This window comes from Saimiri boliviensis, chromosome 14 (genome assembly GCF_048565385.1).
Source record: "Saimiri boliviensis isolate mSaiBol1 chromosome 14, mSaiBol1.pri, whole genome shotgun sequence".
In the NCBI taxonomy this organism is placed as follows: domain Eukaryota; kingdom Metazoa; phylum Chordata; class Mammalia; order Primates; family Cebidae; genus Saimiri; species Saimiri boliviensis.
In genome coordinates this window covers 68,659,233-68,681,191 of record NC_133462.1, presented here as the reverse complement: position 1 = coordinate 68,681,191, position 21,959 = coordinate 68,659,233, and the positions used below count along the sequence as shown (strand labels likewise).

Sequence of the window (21,959 nt, the reverse complement as noted above, 5' to 3'; positions counted from 1 at the left end):
ACCTTCTGGTCTTGTCCAGGTTTCTGTTTACGAGATGATTACTCCTAGAGGTGGAGCCCAAGGGCTTGGAAATAGTGAAGATAAGTAAGTGGATTTGCTGCCAACGGACAGCAAATCCTTCCTTTGCTCCTAGTATCAGAATTTGTATGTATAGACAGCCTGAGCAACCATCTGGTGCATCCTTCGAAGCAGAATGAATGGATACAAATAATCTTTTGTCGACACCTTGTACTTCAACATAATTCTTCCCTTAAAATGAGATTTCTATGGAAGTGGGTGGGTCATTCTGATGAAAGATAAATGCAAGAATGTCCCTAACATTTGCTGGGCTAGGACAAGAGTCCAAATGGAGACCCAGGTACCACAAATATTTAAAAGCTACAAATCAAGCTTATACATTGTTAAATAAAATGTGTTCTATTCTTCTACCTTGACAAATGCACCTTCATGATCCTTTTTACTTAAAATGTGGCCCACATACCAGCAGTATCAGAATCTTTTTGGAGCGCATTAGAAATGCAAACTTTCAGGCCCTACCCCAGACTTACAAAATCAGATCTGCATTGGAAGAAGACCTCCAGGTATTTTGTCGGTACATTAAACTTTGACAGGCACTGTTAAGAATGGCCTGGAAGGCCAAGCTCTAATTTAGAATCCACAGACTTCTTAGAGGGGTGCACCAGACCATGGCAACATGACAAGAACTGACTCTCAGCCCTTAACCCCTAATCTGACCCTCTTCCTATTCCCGGCTCCTTCCAGTATCTCAGAGTGCCTTGTGCACACCTGTATGGATGCCCTAGTCTACACATTTATATCCAATAGAACTGCCCTTTGGCCTCCCTTCAGGCCTAAGAGTATATCTAATAGAACAGTCAGCCACTGGGAGGATGGAGTCAGTCCTGAAGCAGACCTAGAACCACTTGAGTAGAGAATTCCTAGAAGAGGGCCGTAGGCTCTGGACGGACATGTCCCCTCAACCATACCATGGAGCCACAGGAGATCAGAACTTCTGGTGCCCTGGTTTGAGTAGTACTGGATGAATGTATTTTTTTTCCCTGGAAATGGGATTATTGTGGTATTAACATTCAAACTAGAATGTCTTCAATAAATTGGTAATGAATAGATGAAACCTTGCATTAGAAAATTCATCTTCAGAAAATGGAGCTGCTAAAAGGCATACGGGATCGTAGAACATTTTAGGGACTGACAGCTTACGCTGACATCTGAATTTCTTGCCATTCGGGTTGGGAAGGTTTGGAGGAAGATGTGTCCTGAGAGATTCTAAGAGATTGACTCTTGACACAATGAAGTTGAGAAGTAGGGGAAAAAAAAAAAAAGGCATATGTGTAACTTTTCAGTTGCGTAACATTTGACTTGTCCATAATACATTTGACTTGCATTTTCATGATTAGCCAAAACTAGCTTCCCAAAGATATTTTGTGCTCTCTTTCAAAATCTGACTCTCCATCAAATGGAATTTCTTTTTAAAGATGTAATGAAATGTGATTAGTGCAAATGTCTGTGAAATTTATTGAACTATTAAAATCCTATTGGGTCTTTGTTTATGAAATGTATTTTTCTGTATTTGAGGTTTAGGGAAGCTTGATAATGAGGCTGTGAAGATTCATGGCCTCTTTTCTATGGCTTAATTTAGGCTCTATATCAAATATGTAAAATAACGTTATATCTTCCTACCACCTCTGTGGATCATACATTTTGTTATTATTTCCCTGCCAAAGGTTTTTTTTTTTTTCTTTTTTTCCTTCTCTCCTCCTTTTATAAATAAAGAACTACTAATAGTAGGAACATTTTTAATACAGAGAGCCATTATCTAGACCAGAAAGAAGAAGTGAGTTTGGATAATGATTTTTCCTTCCAGGTGTAGCTTTAGGGTTAGGTAGACACATACAGATTCACACTCAGTGTCAGCTGCCACCTTCGCCCCTCCATACGCTTGTTTCACTTTAGGAAATGCATATTCCTTGATATACTGCCATTATCAAAACTCCCCAGGGCCATGATCAGTTTCTGTGGGGCAAATGCGTCACCCATGGTTTGGGGAAAAGGAGAAGATGAGACTACACAGTATCCTTTGGGGACGGGGTTGTGGAGTGGATGACGTGGCTGGCAGCAGACCTATGACTTGAGGAAGCAGCCAGTGATCTTTCATCCATTTCACTGCAAAGCAGTCACAGCCATCCTTGATCTCTTCTTCATGCAATTTTTACATCTGTTCTGTGATTTACTTTTTCTTCACTTACATTTACATTGTACCAGTGACTTTGCTTTGCTCTGAGGATAAAAACCAAAATCCTAAGCATGCCTTCAAAGTCCTAGTTAGTCTGGCTCTACCCACCTTTGGCACCTCATCTCACTCCATATCCTCCACCCTGTGCACCCATCCTCCTGCCTTCTTTTAGATCCTTGGAATTGCCGTGCTCCTTTGTGCCACAGGACCTTTGCACCTGCTGTTCTCCCCACTTAGAAATCTCCAGGCAGTATCTTTGCCTTGTTAATTCCTACACTTTTCTTAGATATCTGCTTCTCCTCCTCATCTTTAGAGAATCCTTACTGGCTTCTCTCTGTCAGTCAAATCTCTTCAGATTGCTTCTTTTCCTAATGTGGCTTTGAGTAACGGCTGACTCTCCTGCTAGACTGAGACACTTTGAGGCAGACACTGTGTCTGCTTTAGCTTCTCCTCTGCCTTCCTTGTACTTTCCACTGCACAAAGAAGGCTCCTGGTGTCCCTGTGGGAGGGATCAGAGAGCACAATGTGATTTTCCTCTTCCCGGGTTTCCCTAAGGACACCACCGCATGGTTTAATATTTGGCAAAATGTCATCAAATTATTTTTATAGGTTGGTGGCTCATTTTTTAAAGCCTCATTTTAGGATAATGGAGGGGGATAGACAGGTCTTCATTCAACTTGTACAAGAGGGAGCCAGCAAATGCTCTAGAATTACATGGCTTGATGCTATTGGATTCCTCAGGACCTCAGAAAACACGGTTTAAGCCTGTCTTTAGAAGACAGAACTATCTAATGAAGTGTATTAACTTTGAGCCTAATTATTTTTATCCTGGGTGGCATCGGAAAGAGTCACATACTCTATGACTTTACCTCTAGGCAAGATTGTTTTAATTCTCTCAAGCAATGGTGGTTTATAACCTCAGAAATCAACCCTGTCGCTTCCCTAGTAATCAGTGTCACAGCCAGGATGCTTGTCCCACTGCATGATATACTCCCCTTTCACTATAATTTCATAAACCCATTTCCTTTTGTTCTTTCCTCAGGGATAATCTGTTTTAATAATTATTCTTTAGGTAGATCAATCACATTTATATAGCGTCTTATAGCGTGCAAAGTGCTTTAAGTACATCATCTCATTAAATCTCCAAACAACTCAGTGAGTCGAATATTGTTTTCCTGTCCTTTCAAGAAACAACCAAGAGAGATTATAGAACTTGTTCAGGGTCATATGGCTTGTGAGTGACACATATGGGTCTCTAACCCATATGTGTGTGAATTTCCACATTTTCCCAATATCAGGAGCCATTCTCTATACACAGAAACTGATACTCTACCTGGTTCTTTTTTTGACTTCCCATCATGTCATATTAATTGTATACACATTCTCAGTCACTATTTTCTACACCTATGTTCATGTTCACTGTTCTTTTCTAAGCTCTAGGTTTTCTCTGTGTAATATATTGGTTATGTAGCCCTGAAATACAGTGCCTTTTTAGAAAGCTTTAAAGTGATTAGATTTCAATGGTTCCTATACAGGGCACTTCTACTCATACCTTCTGGTAGTGTGCTGGCTTTGTGTTTTAGCAACAAGATTTGTTAGCCTAGCAGTAATTTTTACGATTTAACAATAAGAAAAGAAAAGTAAAGGAAAAAGGTTCCTACTTGTGGAAACACACCATCTAATGGATGAGACAACAGATGCAGGACTTTACAGATTAAATTTGTAGCCTGAAATGTTCATTTACACCTCTGTCTCTGCCATGCTTTCAAGTGGGAACACGTTTTTAAACATTCACAGACAAGGGAATTTTAGGCACTTAGCTACACTAAGTCCTGTCTTCTTGGAATGAAGACAGAGAAGAAAGCAGAAAAACTCAAAAGACTTGACCAGAGGTCCTTATTTGGGAGGAAATAACCAGGTCACCAGCATTCAGTAGTACTTAGGCAATGCCAGGGCCTCACACTGAGGTTACCAGCTTGCCAGCCATCTGTAGTATGAGGGCTGCTCTCAGATTCTCCCAAACCACTTTCTTTCTCTTGCTAGTTCTTTTGATTCCTTTGTGTTTATTCCATACTTTTGAATAAGAACAAAGCTTGAAAATTGGACTTTCTATTTGCAGTTTAAAAAATAACAGAAAGCACTGACATTTTTTTTTCTTTATGGTTGTATAAATTATGTCATGTTTGACTGTAGGGTTAGAGGTATCAAATAATTTCTTAGGTAAATTAATTGCAGTAATGATCCTGTAACAAGAATCATAGTGGGTAATTCCTTTAAAATGAATAATTTGTCATAAAGATTATGTCACAATTTTTTTGTGTGTATATGTGTGTGTGTGTGTGTGTGTGTGTGTGTTTCTCTTTTAGCCAAATGGTTTTCAGTAGCAATTATGGAAGTGTCAATGACCTTCTCATTCAATTGAATTAAGAAACTTAAATGAAGTTTTACTAGTATCAGTCTTTGCTGTCATACAGGTAATTGAGAACATGATGTATGTTACAACAATGCCACCTATAGTTAGTAGCCTTTGTTTAAAACAAGGTAAAATTTTACATATGCTGCTATAGAAAACAACCTAAAATAAAAGTTTGTTAATCAGCAATGTATCAAGTACCACCTACTCTTCCAAGCTCTAGGAAGAAATAGAAAAAGAAACAATAAAATTCTTAAGTTGTGACTATTTCAGGGAAGGTAGAAATATATTTAAAAAAATAAATTCTTAATAAGAGATAGTTTACATTCTAAATATCTTCTAATAGTTTGTGGTTTCTTTCATTTTCTTTATGGTATCCTTTGATAAAAATAATTTCATATCAGATTGACATTATCATTTTTTTATGGTTGGTGTTTTTTGTGTTGGCAAAATAATTTTCTTTTTGCTGACTGAGGTCATAAAGATATTCTGCTATATTATCTTCTTAAAGTTATAGAGGTTTGCTTTTCACAACCTTTAGTCCAACTGGAATTTGTTGTGTGTAGTATAAGGTAGAGTTTCTTTTAAGATTAATCAGTTATCACAGCACAATTTACTGAATAGTTCATCCTGTTCCCACAGATCTGCAATTTACTTTGTTAGATTCCAAGTTACCATCTGGCAAGGTCTTTTTTGTAAGCTCTCAATCTAGTCCTATTGACCAATTTGTCTCTCCCTCTTTGTATAACTATCATATTGTCTTACAGTAGCTTTGTAATATATTTTGATGTCTGATGGAAGAAGCCTGAAAAAGGATGAACAAATAGATTTGGTATGTTCCTACAAGGAATACAGTAGAGTGTTAAAATCAATGAACCAATGCTGTGAGTATTAACATGAAGGAATTGGGTGAGGCCTGGTGATTCACACCTGTAATTCCAGCATTTTGAGGTAGATGGGAGAACTGCTTGAAGCCAGGAATTCAAGACCTGCCTAGGTAACACGGAGAGATGCTGTTTCTACAAAAATATTTTCTTTTAATTAGCCAGGCATGGTGGCATGCACCTATAGTCTCAGCTACTCAAGAGGTTGAGGCATGAGGATCACCTGGGCTCAAGAATTCAAGGCTGCAGCGAGCCATGATTATGCCACTTCACTCCAGCCTGGACAACAGAGTGAGACTCTATCTCGACAAACAAACCAACCCATAGAGGAGTCGTAATAGCATAGTATTTAATGAGAAGACAAAAAACAACCACAGAGGACTATATACAGTATGATACCATCTTGAAAAATCGCATAGAAATAACCTAAACAGTATATCATTTAGGGACACATTCATTTAATCAAATTTCTAAGTAGAACAAAGTAGTAATGTGCACACAATTCAAGGTGGCATTTACTTCTGGTGAGGAAGGTAGCTGAGTGGAATTGAGGAAGACAGGTAGCTTTAACAGTTTGGCAATGCTCATTATTTAAGCTGGATGGTAGATCCGTAAGAGTTTATTGTTATGTTTCGTAACTTACATATAATATATATATATATATATAGTCTCTAACAATTACAAAAAGAAAATTCTAACATCGTAAGATATGTACATGATAATTATCTTGTGAAAGCACTGCAGGGGACTAGATTGTTTTCTTTCAGACTTTGTTCTTAATTGTTCTATGTCTAATTCAAGTTAAATGTACATATGCACACATACATAATATTTAGGCAAACTGATAAAATGTAATACAGTTTAAATCCTGACTTTAGAACTGACCGGCTGTGTGAATTTAACAGGTTGCTTAAACTCCCTAAGCCTCAGTGTTCTTATCTGTAAAGAGGAAATAGTTCCCTGTGGGATTCTTGTGAGGGTTAACAGTAAGCACCCAGTATAGGTTAGTTTATTTATCTATTTTATTATTACTTTACTTAACAAATTCTGTATACATATATATGTACAGATGTAGGTATATTTATAGATATATAAAATATATAATTTTTTACTTTGTTCTAGGAAGTCTATATGATTCACATGCTTACTCAGTTTCAGTTTTTAAAAACTTTAAAAAAATATTTATTCATTTATTTGTTTATTTTAGAGGCAGGGTCTTGCCTTGTCACCCAGGCTGGAGTGCAGTGCCACAATCATAGTTTACTCTTGCCTTGAACTCTTGAGCTTCAGGGATCCTGCTGTCTCAGTCCTCCAAGCAGCTGGGACTACAGGTGTGTGCCACTGCATCCAGCTATTTTTTTTAAGATAGGCTCTTGCCATGTTGCCCAGGCTGGTCTCAAATTTCTGGGCTCAAGTGATCCTCCTGACTTAGCTTCCCAAAGTGCTGGGATTTCAGGTATGAGCAAACATTCCTGGCCTCATTTCTTAAAAATGAAATTGATTTAGTACAGTGTTTGGGAGCACAGTTTTAGGGTTTTTTTTTTCCTTTTAAATAGATATATCTGCAGCTTTTAAAATATAGTTGAAGACTAAAATGTTATGTCTTTACGTTGGTAAAGAGTTAAAAAATATAGTCCTCTCAACACTTCTGGAGGGCTAAAAATTCGTTCTAGGATCTAGGAATCAGTAGCGAGCAAAAGTTGTGGAATGAATGGGCAAAAGTTCCTTGTCCTCATAGAGCTTGTATTTTGGTAGAATGAGATAAACCATAAATAACAGAAGGAAGGAAGGAAAGAAGGAAGGAAGGAGAAAAGGAAGGAAGGAGGGAAAGAAGGAAGGGAGGAAAGGAGGAAGAGAGGAGGGGAGGGAGGAAGGGAAAGAGGAAGGAAGGAAGATGAAAGTGTAAAAGGGAGGAATGAGAGCGGCAAAGGAACTAAAAAATAAGTGTAAAAATAATCACATCTTCATGGGTCTTATGGGAAAAATAAAACTGGATGAAGGAAATAGGGAATGCTAGAGATCTGGTTGCTATTTTGTGCACAATATTCCAGAAGGTACTAAAGGAAATGAGAAAACAGGCAGGTGGATCTCTGGGACAAGAAAGTCCCCGCAGAGGGAACAGGAGCTCTGAGAGGTCTGGTGATTGGATTCTCAAGGACACCAGGAGAATGAAGTGTCTAAGCAGATGGAGCAGTACTAGCAAATGAGATCAGAATGTTACCCGAGCAGCAGATCGTGTTGTGATTTAGTGGATGTTGTAAATACTTTTGGCTCCTAGTGAGTGATCTGAAATGCTATTGGATTGCTCTGAGCAGAGAAGTGATAAGGCCTAACATATTTTTAAAAGATCACTCTTTAAAAATTTGCAAAAGACTTGAACATACACCTCACAAAAGATATACAAATAATAAGCATATGAAAATATGTTCACAATCATTAGTCATCAGGGAAAGATGGATTAAAACCACAGTGAGAAGCCACTGTATACTCATTAGAATGGCTAAAATTAAAACAGTATCAGCAAGAACCCACTGACAAATACCTATAAATATGTAGTGTAAGCTGAATTTTTGTTCATTGTTAGTGAGTGTGTAAAATAGCACAACACTTTGAAAAATAGGCAGTTTTTATGAAACTAAAGATTTTTACCTATGACCCAGCAATTCCGCTCTTAGGTATTTACTCAAGAACAACAAAAGCATAGATTCACAAAAAGTTTTGTGCAGTGTTTATAACATCTTTATTCACAATGCCTAAAATGTGTGAAACAACTCAAAATGTCCATCAACAAATAATGAAGAAATTAGGGGATATTTATGCAATAGAATATTACTCATCAGTAAAATGATGTAACTACAAATACTCTCAATAACAGATGAATCTCATAAATGTTATGATGTGGTAAAAAAAAAAAACAGGCACACATGGTGGGGCATACTATATGTTTCCATTCATGTGACCTTCTGAAACAAGCGAACTAAGCTTTCATAGTAAGAATCAGAACACTGGTTTCCTCTGGGAGGTGACTGACTAGACAGGATCATAAGGGAAACTTTCTGGGATGATAGAAATGTCCTGTAACTCGATGGAGATGGTTTTAAGAATGTATGTACTAGGCAAAACTCATCAAACTTTACTCTTAAAATTTGTGCATCTTATCATAGGCAATAATTAGTTATTTAATGAGTAACTTAATACTTAGACTTTCAAAAAAGAAAAATATATCACTGTGGCTTGCCTATGGAGAATAGACTGAAGAGGGTGAGGGTGACAGGGAAACCAGTCAGGATGCCATTACCATCGTCCAGGAGGGAGAGGCTGGTTCTGTGGAATGAGGTGGTGAGGATGAAATGAGAGGAACTGATCAGCTCTGGATGTGCTTTGAAGGAAGAGCCAAATGGATTGCATGGGTGGTGTTAGAGAAAGAAAGAGTTGAGGATACTTTTAAAGTTTTTGGGCTGTGCAGCCAACCACAAGATGTAAAATATTGGGGAAAGATAGATTTGGTAAAAGAGTGAGAGCAATGAGGATTCATTTTTGGAAATGTTAATTTTGAGATGCATATTAGACAAATATGCATGTTAGATCCAAATAAATGTGCTGAGTAGGAAGATAGATAAATATTTCTGGAGTTCACAGGGGACATCTTGGCTAAAGTTATACTTTTGGGATCTGTAAGTATATATGGTATTCAAAGTTATGGAGACTAGCTGTGACCACCTAGGGAGAGGGTAGAAAGATAAAAGAAGAGATCCAAGGACTTAGCTTCTTTAACTTTTAGAGGACTGGGACATGAGCAACAATCCACAGACAAGATAAAAGAAGCAAACAGTGAAGAAGAAGGCAAAAAGAAAATGATATCCCCCATGCTCAGCAAAGAACCTAACCAAGTCCTTTTCACATTTAAATTCTTTGGAATCACTTTTATCCACTAGTCAATATTTTTAATATTACAGTGATATGATGTTTTTCATAACATGCTTTTAATACCTTTAAGGTTGAAATATAATTTCAAGACTTGCAGAAACTAGGATTTCATCTAATTTTTATTTTGTAGTTTTTCCTATTTGGTTAACCTTTTGGTTTTATTTATTCCTTGATTGAAAAATTTTGATGGATAAAAATCGCCATGCAAGTGACATTGGAATTGTTCACGCCAACCTCTGTTAGCTTTCAAAATTTTATTATTTTTTTCTGGAAGACTTGGCCATTTCTGTTGTCTCTAACTGCACAGCAAGGCATCAGACAAGATAGTTCCTTCATACCCAGTGACATTATTCCTAGTGCATCACCACAGGTCAATCTTTTTTGAAGGCATTTTAAGATAATCAAATTTAAGTTAAAACAAATTCCATAATATGTAACCACAAAAGACCTCAAACAGCCAAAGCAATACTAAAAGGAACAAAGCTGGAGGCATCACACTACCTGACTTCAAAATGTACTACAAAGAGACAGTGATCAAAACAGCATGGCACTGATGATAAAAACAGACACATAGATCAATGGAACACAATAGATAACCCAGCAATAAATTCACATATTTATAGGCAATTGATTTTCCGCAAAGGTGCCAAAAACATTCATTGAGGAAAGGACACCCTCTTCAAGAAATGGTATTGGGGAAAGTGGATATCTGTGCACAGAAAAATGAAACTACATCTGTATCCCTCACCACATACAAAAATAAACTCAAAATGAATTACAGACTAGCTGGAAGACCCGAAACTATAAAACTACTAGAAAAAAACCACACAGGAAACTCTTCAGGACGTTGGTCTAAGAAAAGATTTTGCATATAAGACTGTAAAAGCACAGACAGCAACCAGAAAGTAGATAAATGGAAGTATATTAAACTGAAAAACTTCTGCACAGCAAAGAAAACAATTTACGAAGTCAAAAGACAACCTGTAAATGGGAGAAAATATTTGCAAACTGACAGACTGGCTGTAACAAGATACCAATATCCAGAATACACAAGAAACACAAATACCAGCAAAAACAAAACAAAACAAATAATTCAATTAGAAATGGGCAACAGATCTCAGCAGAAATTTCTTAAAAGTAGATGCGCAAATAGTCAATAAGTATTTGAAAAAATGCTCAAAATCACTAGTCGGAATTGCAAAAATCGAAACCATAATGAGATATCATTTCACTTCATTTAGAATGGCTATTATCAAAAAGACGAACAAATGCTGATGAGGATGCAGAGAAAGGGGAAATCTTATATACTTCTAGTGGAAATGTAAATTACCACAGCCACTAAGGTGAACAGCATGGAGGGTTTTTTTTAAAAAAAAAAAAAAAAAAAAAAAAACAAAAACTAGACCTGCTGTGTGACCCGACAATCCCGCTATTATGTATTTATCCAATAGAAAAGAAATCAGCATATTGAAGAGTTATCTACACTCTTACATTTATTGCAACATCATTCACAATTGCCAAGATATGGAGTCATCCTAAGTGACCATCAATGAATTAATGGATAAAGAAAATGTAGTATATAGACACAATGGAATAACATCCAGCCATTAAAAAAGAATGAAATCTTATCATTCACAGCAATGTGGATGACCCTGAAGGACATTATAGCAAGTGAAATAAGTCAGGCAAAGAAAAGAAATACCCTAGATATTCTTACACATGGAAGATAAAAAAAATTCAGTTCATAGAAATAGAGAGTATAGTTATGGTTATTAGAGGCTGAAAGGAGCAGACGTGAGGGGAGGATGGGAGAGGTTGACTAACTACAAAATTACAGCTAGATAGGTGGAATAAATTCTAGCGTTCTATAGCACTGTAGGTTAAATGTCATTAACAATAATTCAGTGTATATGTTCAAAAAATCTAGAAGAGAAATTTTGAATGTTCCCAATGCAAAGAAATGATAAATGGTTATGGTGATGGATATTCTAATTACCCTAATTTGATCATTACACATTGGGTATATGTATTGAAATGTCACTCTATACCCCATAAATATGTACGATTATTACATGTCAACTAAAAATAAAGGGAACAGAAACTCAACTCCATATGCTGTTGCCAATGCAAATAGTACCAATGAAGTGACAATCAGATGAACAGCTAAGTTCACACATGCTCAGGCAAGATCACTACTGAGATGTCATAACTTACTCCTCTGCCTGTCAGCTGGCAATGTCTTAATTGAAGAAACAGCATATATATTAACGTGAACCATACTGCTTTATATGTGATAGCCTTGATATTCTGAGGCATACATTATACATACATTTAGAACCTGATTAGGTAATCAGAATATTGTTCAACTGGTGGAACGCTCAAGGCATGATCTTTGACTGATTTTATATAAGGTCTTCTTATTTACATATGCCTAAATCAAGTAATTAGGAGCTCTTGAGTGCCTTATATTGAAAGTTGCATAATGCATTCTGCTCTTGTTTTCCTAGAAGAGGCCAGGCTTCATCATGTTAAATTAAGCAGCAAGAAGTAGGAATAATGATGGAATTTCCAGGGCATAGAATGAAGCAAACTGAACTTGGTTTTGATGGCTCCAATGCAGGGATAGGGAGTTTTTGAGTATCTTTACAAAGCTTTCCTGAAAATGGCCATCTGAGAGGTGTGAAGACTTCTTCAGTGGAGAGGGACTGCATTAAAGTTTTTATTGTTTTAATATATTGAGTTATTACTTATAGCATTTTTTAATCCATGGAGCAGTGCAATTAAAAAAATACTGATTGCACTCATATTATAACAAGCCCATTATCTCATAATCTAAAAAAATATGTTCAGAAACAAGATATGATATAACTTGGTTCATAATCTCAAGAACCAAGATGACAATTAATTGATGTTTTAGGCATGTTTATCTTCTCTTCAACAATTGAAAAATAGGAAGGGGCATGGAATCTATAGAAAATCTAAAGTAATGATAGTAATAAAAAGTGTCTGGGCCAGTTTCCATTTTGCATAAGCTTTTGAATGTTTTCCTTCTTACTACTCTTATGATTTATTTCCATTGCCCCCAAATTGATACATCATTAATGATATATGATATTATTATTTTAAGATTTATATCTCTTATATCATTTCTTTAAGCATTATAAATAAGACACAAAAGAATACCTGAGCTGTATTTTATATAATTTCAAAATAATTTTAGTATTCTTCCCACTTTGCAAATAGCACCTTTGCCTGTGCAGCTCTTTGATTTATGATGATATCACGTCCTTTCAGAGATAACGCTATTGTGTCACTGAACCTGAAGTGGTGAGGTCAGAATTATATGTGAAGTAATTATGGGCCTGAACTGAAGACCATGCTTCAATTCAAAGGAAAGCAAGCAGGGCCAAGAGTAAGGATGAAGGTACCAGGGGAGAGGGAACAGAAGAGAACAAATCTCTGAAATACGGTCATTGGCATGAGCAGAAATGTTGCCCTCAGGATTTTCATAGTATGCTTTGGAAAATGGAAAAAAAAAAAAATAACGAAGGGAAAAAAAAAGCCTGCAAGCCTTTAAAACTCTGCTCTATTGCATTACTAAGAAAGGCTTTGGAAAACAGAGGGGTTAGGTAAATGAGAGCAGGTGCGGTCGTGCAGAGGTAACTATTCAGCATATGTAAGTGCAGTTGGAAAATCATTGTCTTGCAGAGAATACTCGAAATTGGTCCCTAATGGCCTTGGTTTTTGTCATATGGTCTTGATTATAAGGCCAAAATTGCATTGCCATGCCTTTAGTGTGAACGAGATGGATGGATAATTATTACGTGCGCTGAATATCTTTCTGCATGGAGGAACTAGGACATCCCCTGGTCATTGTAGCTACCATTTCGACTGGCTGTCAGAAAAGCTCTAAGCGGCCAATTCATCACCATATTTATGTGGGGGAGAAATGGAAATGTGCCTCTGTGGTTGGGTGTGCACACTCCCACATACATATACATATGCAGATTGTAGACATGCCGAAGTGGCCCAGTGTGAGTGAGTGTGAGGCAGTCTTCAAAGACGCAGTTGAATTGGTGGAAGTAAGGGTTTCAAAAATGAAACAGCGAGCTCTGTAGAAAATTGATGACTCTTGGTGGTGTCCATGTGTAGTAGCTGACAGCAAAGCAATGCCAGGAAATATCTGGAGGCTCAGTTGGAAATGTTGCAGGAAGTTTAAAATGATTGACAATTGGAGCTGTTTCTGGAAGACTGATGATTTTAGATACACTAAAAAAAAAAAAAAAAAAAAAAAAAAATCTTGTCTTTGTTACGCGTGCATTTTTTTTTTTTAAATTTAGTTTTATTTTTTTTTTTATTGCATTTTAGGTTTTGGGGTACTGATTTTGCTATCTTGCCTGCCGCTCAGGATCCACTCAGAAGGTGGATATAATGATCGTGACAAAAATTCCAGCAGCTATTTTTGCCGAGAATAAATTTGTTTCATAGTGGCTACCACCATCTTTACTGGTTAAGACACCGCAGGAGGATGCCATGGGGGGAATAAGAACAAACCCAGTGCTCTGTCATGTTTGAGTGGGTAAGATTCAGGAATGCAGTAAGACCCCTGACCATGACCACACGACTCATTCATCACGGGAATATTTATTATGGACCCTGTCCTCGTGAGGCTCTGGCTTCTTTCCATGCTGCCCTTTGCGAAATATGGGCCATTAGCTATGAGGGCCACTATCTCCTCCACACTAAGCCTTGAACTTTGGGGCCAGCACTGAGGGGAGAAAACAAATCACCCTGAAGAGCTTGCAGAAAGTTGAATGTGAGAGCACCCGCAGGGTTGAGAGGACAGGGTTCTGAGGCCCAAATCAGCACTTGAAACTTTTCCGATTGTGGTATGTAATTTGCCACTCAAAAACAAGCGGGAGTATTGGCAGAGTGTGGGGTGGAGAACATTTACACAAGCTGGTTGATTAGATGTAGCCAATTACTCCAGCTGTTCTACTGAGGATATTTAGATTGTTGGGTGTACATTGAAGGTAAGAAGTGGTTAAAACATTAAGGAATTAAGGATATATGTTTCTTTGTCAATTAAAGAACAAGTGGGAAACAGAACTGCAGAACCTTTAATATATATTACACACACACACATACACACACACACACACGTATATATAGCATGTGTATGTCTGTGTGTGTATTTTCTTGTGCAAAATACAAGAGTCAGAATCCTGTCACAATCATTTTAGTATATTTAATGCAAGCTTGTATATTTTGCACTGTGTGTGTGTGTGTGTATATATATTATATACACACACACATATACATAATGATAAATAGTTCCATTATACCCATTATTATGCTATATAGTAGTTAAATCTGGGATTCTAGGGCAATAAAACATGAGGGTTACACTATTTTGGTGCTGTTTTTAGTTTTCATTTCTATTGGAAAGTGCTAAATTAGTAGCATTTTGTGATTCCTGATTTAGCTCTTTTAATAAGAAGCAGAAGCTAAAAACAGCCCAACCAAGCAGTTGAAGTCTTATCACAAGCTCGTAAGATCAATAAGCTAAAAAAAGTATGAAAGTTTTTGAGTGACAGCTTAAAAATGGAAAATTTAAATATATATCGCTGCCTTCTGCTCCATTGTGTAATGCATAAAGCCCATTTTGGCAGTACGTTTTTAAGCAGTCAAGAAAATGATTTATTAGTATCACTGGATTTGTGTTTATGTTCCATGCTGTAAACTATGCTTATAGCAATATATCTGTATTAAGGCACTAATACTAGGAGTGCTACCTAGGCTTTATATTACTAATATTGTTCAAAGTATAGTTTATTGGGCTGTAAATAGTAACATCAGTATTGACACTTGCTGCATCATCTAAGTCCCTGAATAACTTGTGTCTGATGCTAAATGAACATTCTGCTGTTGACAGGATATAAAACATAAATAGTGGATACAAGTGATATTTCATGGCTGCTGCTGGTGTTTTCCGCTCTCCTTTGATCTGCAGAGAAGGAGTTCTCTGTGTGCTGAGACCATCACAGCTTTTCCCAGTGTTTATTAGAGGATTGTGATTAGAGGATATCACTTCTTGGTTTTAAACATGCTCATTTCATGTGACCACTAATTTTAAACTAAATTTCATGTTTGATGCCTCATGAAAGTTCTGTATATGACACCTATCATTAGGTGGATACTCCACATATTTTTTTAAAAAATAAGAGAAATGTGCTTTCAGAATAGCGATACAACTAATAATAGGAATTTCTGGAAGAGTTTTTGAACATCTTCAGTAATTGTGTAACATGGTCTATGTCATAAATAGAATAAATCATTGCCCATAATAATGGACAAATAAATAGAGTATAGGATAGCAAATCAGGAATTGAGTTTCTGTTTAACCTTTTGTACTCAGCCTAGATCTTTACCTTGATATGAAGCTGGTTATTATTTATGAATTCATTTAATAAGTTTTAATTGAGAGTTTACTACTCTATGGTGGATGCTGTTTCCACAGACAAGTATTTTCTAAGCTTGATTTCTTTTGTTGACAATCTAGGCAGTATTTCAAGTCTTTTGAATTCTACCAGATATACTTTCCTTTATTAAAAGCTATAAACAATGAAAAAGCTCTTTCTTAAAAGTTACCTTCAGGATAAGAGGCAAAACAGTCACATAAATCATGAATGTGCTAATTTATCTAGGTGTTCCTATATTACATTGTAAAGTCTAATGACATACATTAAATTAAGTTTTGAGTTTGTTAGAATTGGAAGATAGTCGTATCTAGTAGCTCATTCAACATACAATTATGGAACACTGATTATGGGCCAGAAGCCATGTTGCTCTCTAGACAAAATTAATAGTAAATGAAGCACTTTCTTATCCTGAAAATGCAGTCAAATAATACCTCATTTTGGTGAAGTAATTCAAAAGAAGTGAGGGCTGGTTTCGGTGATTCATGCCTGTAACCCCAGCACTTTTGGAAGCTGAGGTGGGTGGATCACCTGAGGTCAGGAGTTTGAGACCAGCCTTGCCAACACGGTGAAACTCTTTCTCTACTAAAAATACAAAAATTAGCTGGGCATGGTGGCACACGTCCGTAATCCCAGTTACTTGGAAGGCTGAGGCTGGAGATGGCCAGAACCCGGGATGTAGAGGTTGCAGTCAGCCGACATGGCACGACTGCACTCCAGCCTGGGTGACAGAGTGAGACTCTGTCTCAAAAAAAAAAAAAAGAAGTTAGGAAAGCTCATTTTTTTCCCCTCCCCAAACTAGTAAAAGAGAAGACTCAAATGATAATGATGAAACACATTTTCAGTTAGTTTATAATTTCTTGCTCATTTGTTTTAGAAGATGACAGAGACAAGCTCACAAAAATGTCAAGATATTCATGTACTGTCCTTGCCTTTCTCACCTCAAATATTGTAAATTTTTGGAACTGATTAGGTGGTGACAGGAAAGAGGCCAGTTTAGGTAATACTTATGATCTCAGACATTAATAGTATGGATGCTAACTATGATTGACATGATTAACCTTGTTAAAAATGAAGAGAAGCAAGCATTGACTGCCTCTCTTTCTGTTGAAAGAAGGTCAAATACAGAGTGGACAGTGTGCTAGGAGAGGGGTGACGTTTTCATCCAGAAAACCAGAAACACATGCTCATCTTTTCAAAGTCATAGAAGTTTGTGCCTTGATGAACCCTTTTATTCTCCCTTAAGAAACCTTCAACATGATTTCACTTATTTTGCAGTAAATAAACCTGTGCCTTTGCATGTTTGCAGATAGTAGCCGTGTGGTTAATGTACAGGAAACAAAGAACAGGGGGATCTCCAGTAAAGTTTTCTCTCTCCTTTCATCTAAATCCAGAAGGAGGGAGCTGGAGATGGATATGGCTGGTCAAAACAACTCAGTGGGAGAAGCCAGTTCAAACAGGAAACATAATAAGTTCAAGAGGTTCAGCATGGTGAAGGTGTTGGGAAGGCAGAGCACTTTCTTCTTTCCCAGCTGATTCACTGACAGCATCCAGAACAATGCTGAGCCCAGGGGAGAGGCCTCCTTCTCCCAAATTATGCTGGAGTCCCATAAACTAGAACTCAAAGTGCTCTAAGCTTATGTTCTTGTTTTGGGAGCCCTAAATAGATCCTTGAAAAAGTACACCAAACGGTGTCAGAGTGAATGCAGGAAATGCAGGGACCTATGAGATCCAGTGGTTTTCCATTAATTCCTCAGTGCCTTATTTCTTAGTGGAAATATTCAGCTTTGGTCTAAAAAACAGCTAAAAACCTTATGCAAAGAGCTTGTAAACAAACACCCACTTGAACCATCTGGTTTTGTAACACATACAAGTGATTAAGCCTCAGAGCCATGATTGTTAAAGTTTTGAGAGCACAACAATCCCAAATACCCCCAAATATATTCCTCATACCAGTTTATGGGGGAGAGGGGGTACATGACGCTATATATAGTAGAGAATCTGGAAAGGTTAAGACAGTTTTTCTGTTTCCTTACTTTCCTCCCTCCCACCCTGCCACCCTTCCTCCTCCTTTCCCTTCCTTTTTTCACTTTGAGTATTATAGAAAGATACGACATATGGACTAAAAACATGTTTGTAGTTCTACTACACTAAGTCTACATTGTTAACAACTTAGAGTGTTTCTTATCTTTACCTTCTTTATTATTTTTGCCCTTGATAGAGACAGAAACATGTGTGCTTGAGTGTGTGTGTGTGAGTGTGTGTGTGTGTATGTGTATGTGTGTGTGCGTGCACATGCACGCGTGCCTGCAAGGGGGTGTCTTAGTTTCTGTTAGAATACATTAAACAATCGGGGCTATTTGCAAATAATGAATTCATACTTTTGGTCCATAATGACTGAAGAAAGTCAGGTCAGGGGGAAATTAAATATGTTAAGAGCTCTCATTTTAATTGTATAATATCAATACTGTCTTTATAGTTAATTTCCTTGACAAGGCGTAGGGCATGTGGATTGGATTCTTCATATATTTCTAACGTGGAAATGATTCTAAATTGGAACGTTTCCTTTAGGTGACATCACCGTAGGGAAAACCAATAAGCCGCACCCTGTACTGTAAGTATGGAAATAACACAGTTCTAGCTGATGACTTTCTAAACGTATTGCCCTAGCACACAGAACCAAAAACTCTAAAGTGCTATAAAAACTCTAGGTGAGAAAACAGTATCTATTAGGTCCCCTATTTCATTTTACTTTCTTTCTTTCTCTCTCTCTCTCTCTCTTTTTTTTTTTTTTTTTTTTTGAGATGGAATCTCACTCTGTCGCCCAAGCTGGAGTGCAGTAGCATGATGTCGGCTCACTGCAACCTCTGTGTCCAGGTTCAAGTGATTCTCCTGCCTTAGCCACCTGAGTAGCTGGGATTACGGCACACACCACCAGTGATCCACCCTCCTCTGCCTCCCAAAGTACTGGGATTATGGGCATGAGCCACAGTGCCTGGCCGGGTCCCCTGTTTCTTTCTTCCTAATCTTGACCATTTCTCATCTCCAGATTAGTAGCTGGTGGGAGGAATTGTCGAAAGAAGAGCGGGGAAAAGTGCTTAGTTACAGCAGTGGTGGTTGGGGTATCAAACCAACTCCCAAATATTTGATGTTTCAAACATAATAAAAGTTAATTTTTCCTTCACGAAAAGTTTCTAATGGGTGTTCCTGATTGGGGTCTCTTTCAAGTGATGATTTCAAGGCCGAGCTCCTTCTGTCTTGTGGCTCTCTGACCTCAATACAGGGTCCACAGTTTCCTACATCTGTCATCTGCAGAAAAGGAGACATGTGGGATACAGTGAGCAGGAGAGTTTTTATGGACCAAGTATGGGGAGGCTCCTGTCATTTCTACTCTCTTTCCATGGAGGAAAACTCATCTCATGGCCTTACATAAATGCAAGAGTGGCTGGAAAATGGTTAGCTACGTGTCAAGGAGCAAGAGGAAAGCACTTTGGTGGACTGCTGGTTAGTTTCCATGGCAAAAGGAAAAGAAGAAAAAAAAATGGGAGTCGATGCAGGACAGTAAGGATCTTTCTGTTTGCTAAGAAGAGAATGATGAAAGTAAAATCCTTCTTAGTGACGTGTTGATAACTGGCTCTCCTGGGGGGCATAAAACCACCTCACCTGATTTGTATTATTTGCTAATATCCTTGGTGTAAATACTCAGGCACAACCTTAGCTCTAGAAAGCTAAGAATAAGCCACTCTAGCTTGTCATTTTACTAATTCTGAAAAAAAGTACATCTGAGGAAGCCCATTTATGGGCAGGAAGGAAGCGTGCGTTTTGCCTTCGGTATTTGATACAGGAAAGATTTATTTTAGAATGAATCTCTTTATCATCTGAAAAAAACATCAACATGATATATTCGTATCAACAACAAATGTGGGCATAGAATTTTGAGCCAGAGAAAAATAGCACCAAGGGCACAGTGAGTCAAGGCTACTCATCTGGCTTAAATCCTGGGTCACGCTCAGGCAATATGTAAAGTACCTAGCACAACTTTCCAATGAGTGCACTGAGAACACAGATGCCACTTCTGGGATATATATATTTACATTTTTTTCTTGGAATTTCATGTGATTGTTCCTGTAATCATTTTCCAAGAAGAGGGAAAAACGTGGAGATGAAATGGATAATGGTGATGAAAAAAAAATGCTAAGGATGATTCCTCTGTTTTTGATTATAAAAGAAGTTGGATGGTGGTGTCATTCCCTGTGAGAGAAGCAAAAAAATCAGGCTGAGCGCAGTGGCTCACACCTATAATCCCAGCATTTTGGGAGGCCAAGGCGGGCAGACCACTTGAGATAAGGAGTTCAAGACCAGCCTGGCAACTTGCTGAAACACCATCTCTACTAAAAATACAAAAATTAGCTGGGCATGGTGGTAGGTGCCTGTAATTTGGCTACTTGAGAGGCGGAGGCAGGAGAATCACTTGAATTCAGTGGTCTGAGATCATATCACTGCACTTCAGCTAGGGTGACAAGAGTGAGATTCTCTAAGAAAGAGAGAAAGAGAAGAGAAAAGAGAAGGAAGAAAGGAAGGAAGGAAGGATAGATGGATGGATGGATGGATTGATATAGGGGTGGTCTGTGTTTTAAGAAAACAATGCTAAAATTTAAATGGATGCTCAAATCTTAATTGGCTAATTAATCGATACTAATAGACCAATGGCTATATATCCTTTGGAAATTTTCACTATTACTTGTCAACTTTTGCTGGCCAAAGAATCAAGCCATATAATCATCAGTTTGATTTGCTCTTATTATTCTGTTTGGTCCATGCAGATGTGGGTGTGGTGTTCCTGAATCATGGTGTAGTGGTCCAGATAGCTGGTCAAGACATGTGAAGGCCTATGCTGTATCCAGTTGCTTTTGCTGTGTGTGGGTTTGTTTTCAGAAGTGTTAAAGATACAGCACCTCTCGAACTGATAATTACCTTAAGTCTTCACTCTAAAAGCTTGGCATTTCCTATGAGGTGCTCATTCCTTTGTTCTACTTGGGAGGGTTCTGATAGCATCATGAAGGCAGTGGTCTCTCTATGATTCATTGGAACATAAGCTGAGGCTGGTCAAAACGTAAAGATGAATGAAATCTCTGATTTATTGGTTCTAGTTAGTACTGGTTTACTTTATGCCAATTGCTATTTTTGGAAAGTACTAAAACTGGTAATGACAGACTCAGGTACTGAGGTTTCTCAAAAAGTTAATTCATTCGCTTAGTAAATAACGAACTTCCAGGGAGCAGCTCCCTCCTCCCATATTTTCTTCTGTTGGTGAAAAGTAAGCTTCTCTGAAACTAACTTTTCTCCTGCCAACCTTCTCTATTGAATTTTTCCTTAACTGTGGTCTGCCAAAAAAACAGAACTGAGGCTTGGCACACCGGTTTTGATCAGACCAACCATCAGAATCATAATGTTCTAAGTACAAAGCTCACTAATTGAATTTCATTCACTGGACTGAAATACAGCAGCCAAGGCAGAGAACACTGTCGGCTGTTTTTTATGAGGTCCAGAGTCTAAAGTCATTTTTTAAATGTGAGTGATGCAATTTCTTGTTTCTTTCATTTAAAATGCTGCTTGGTAAACAGTGTTTCAGATTAGCGTATTTGTAATTTAAACGGAAGACAGTACATCAAGCTGAATCTGAAAAGAAAGGAGAAGTTTGGGAAATGATTCATTCTCGCGTTTGTGCGATCTACTGTAGAAAATAATAAATAAACAGGCACAGAAAGAGGGAAGAAAGGCTTGTGGATTTTAGGAGACAAAATTGAACAATTTCTAAAAGAGTCAGTTCCAATAGCTAAATCTTTGTTTTCTTCAAGCGCACTAAAAATTCTGCCTAATTCATTTTTTATTTTCTCTCGGGGTCTGCTTGCAGATTTGCCTCAACAAAGGAAGCATCATGTTACATCTTTTAAATAATTGATGGCTCTCAGTTCAAGCCAGCTTGAAGGAAATTCTGAAAATAG

The 21,959-nt window shown here is 37.6% G+C and overlaps 1 protein-coding gene across 10 annotated transcripts in view; it reads left to right on the top strand.

Annotated features, from left to right (window-relative positions):
- Positions 1 to 21,959, top strand: part of ESRRG (estrogen related receptor gamma) — a 644,467-nt gene that overhangs the window by 171,790 nt on the left and 450,718 nt on the right. The window contains exon 1 of one of the 10 annotated variants that reach the window (XM_074385200.1): positions 1 to 21,959. This exon is cut by the window's left edge and continues 6,619 nt beyond it. The exons of the other annotated variants lie outside the window; for them this stretch is intronic. The gene's annotated coding sequence lies outside the window, so the exon portion shown is untranslated. 10 annotated transcript variants of the gene reach the window in all.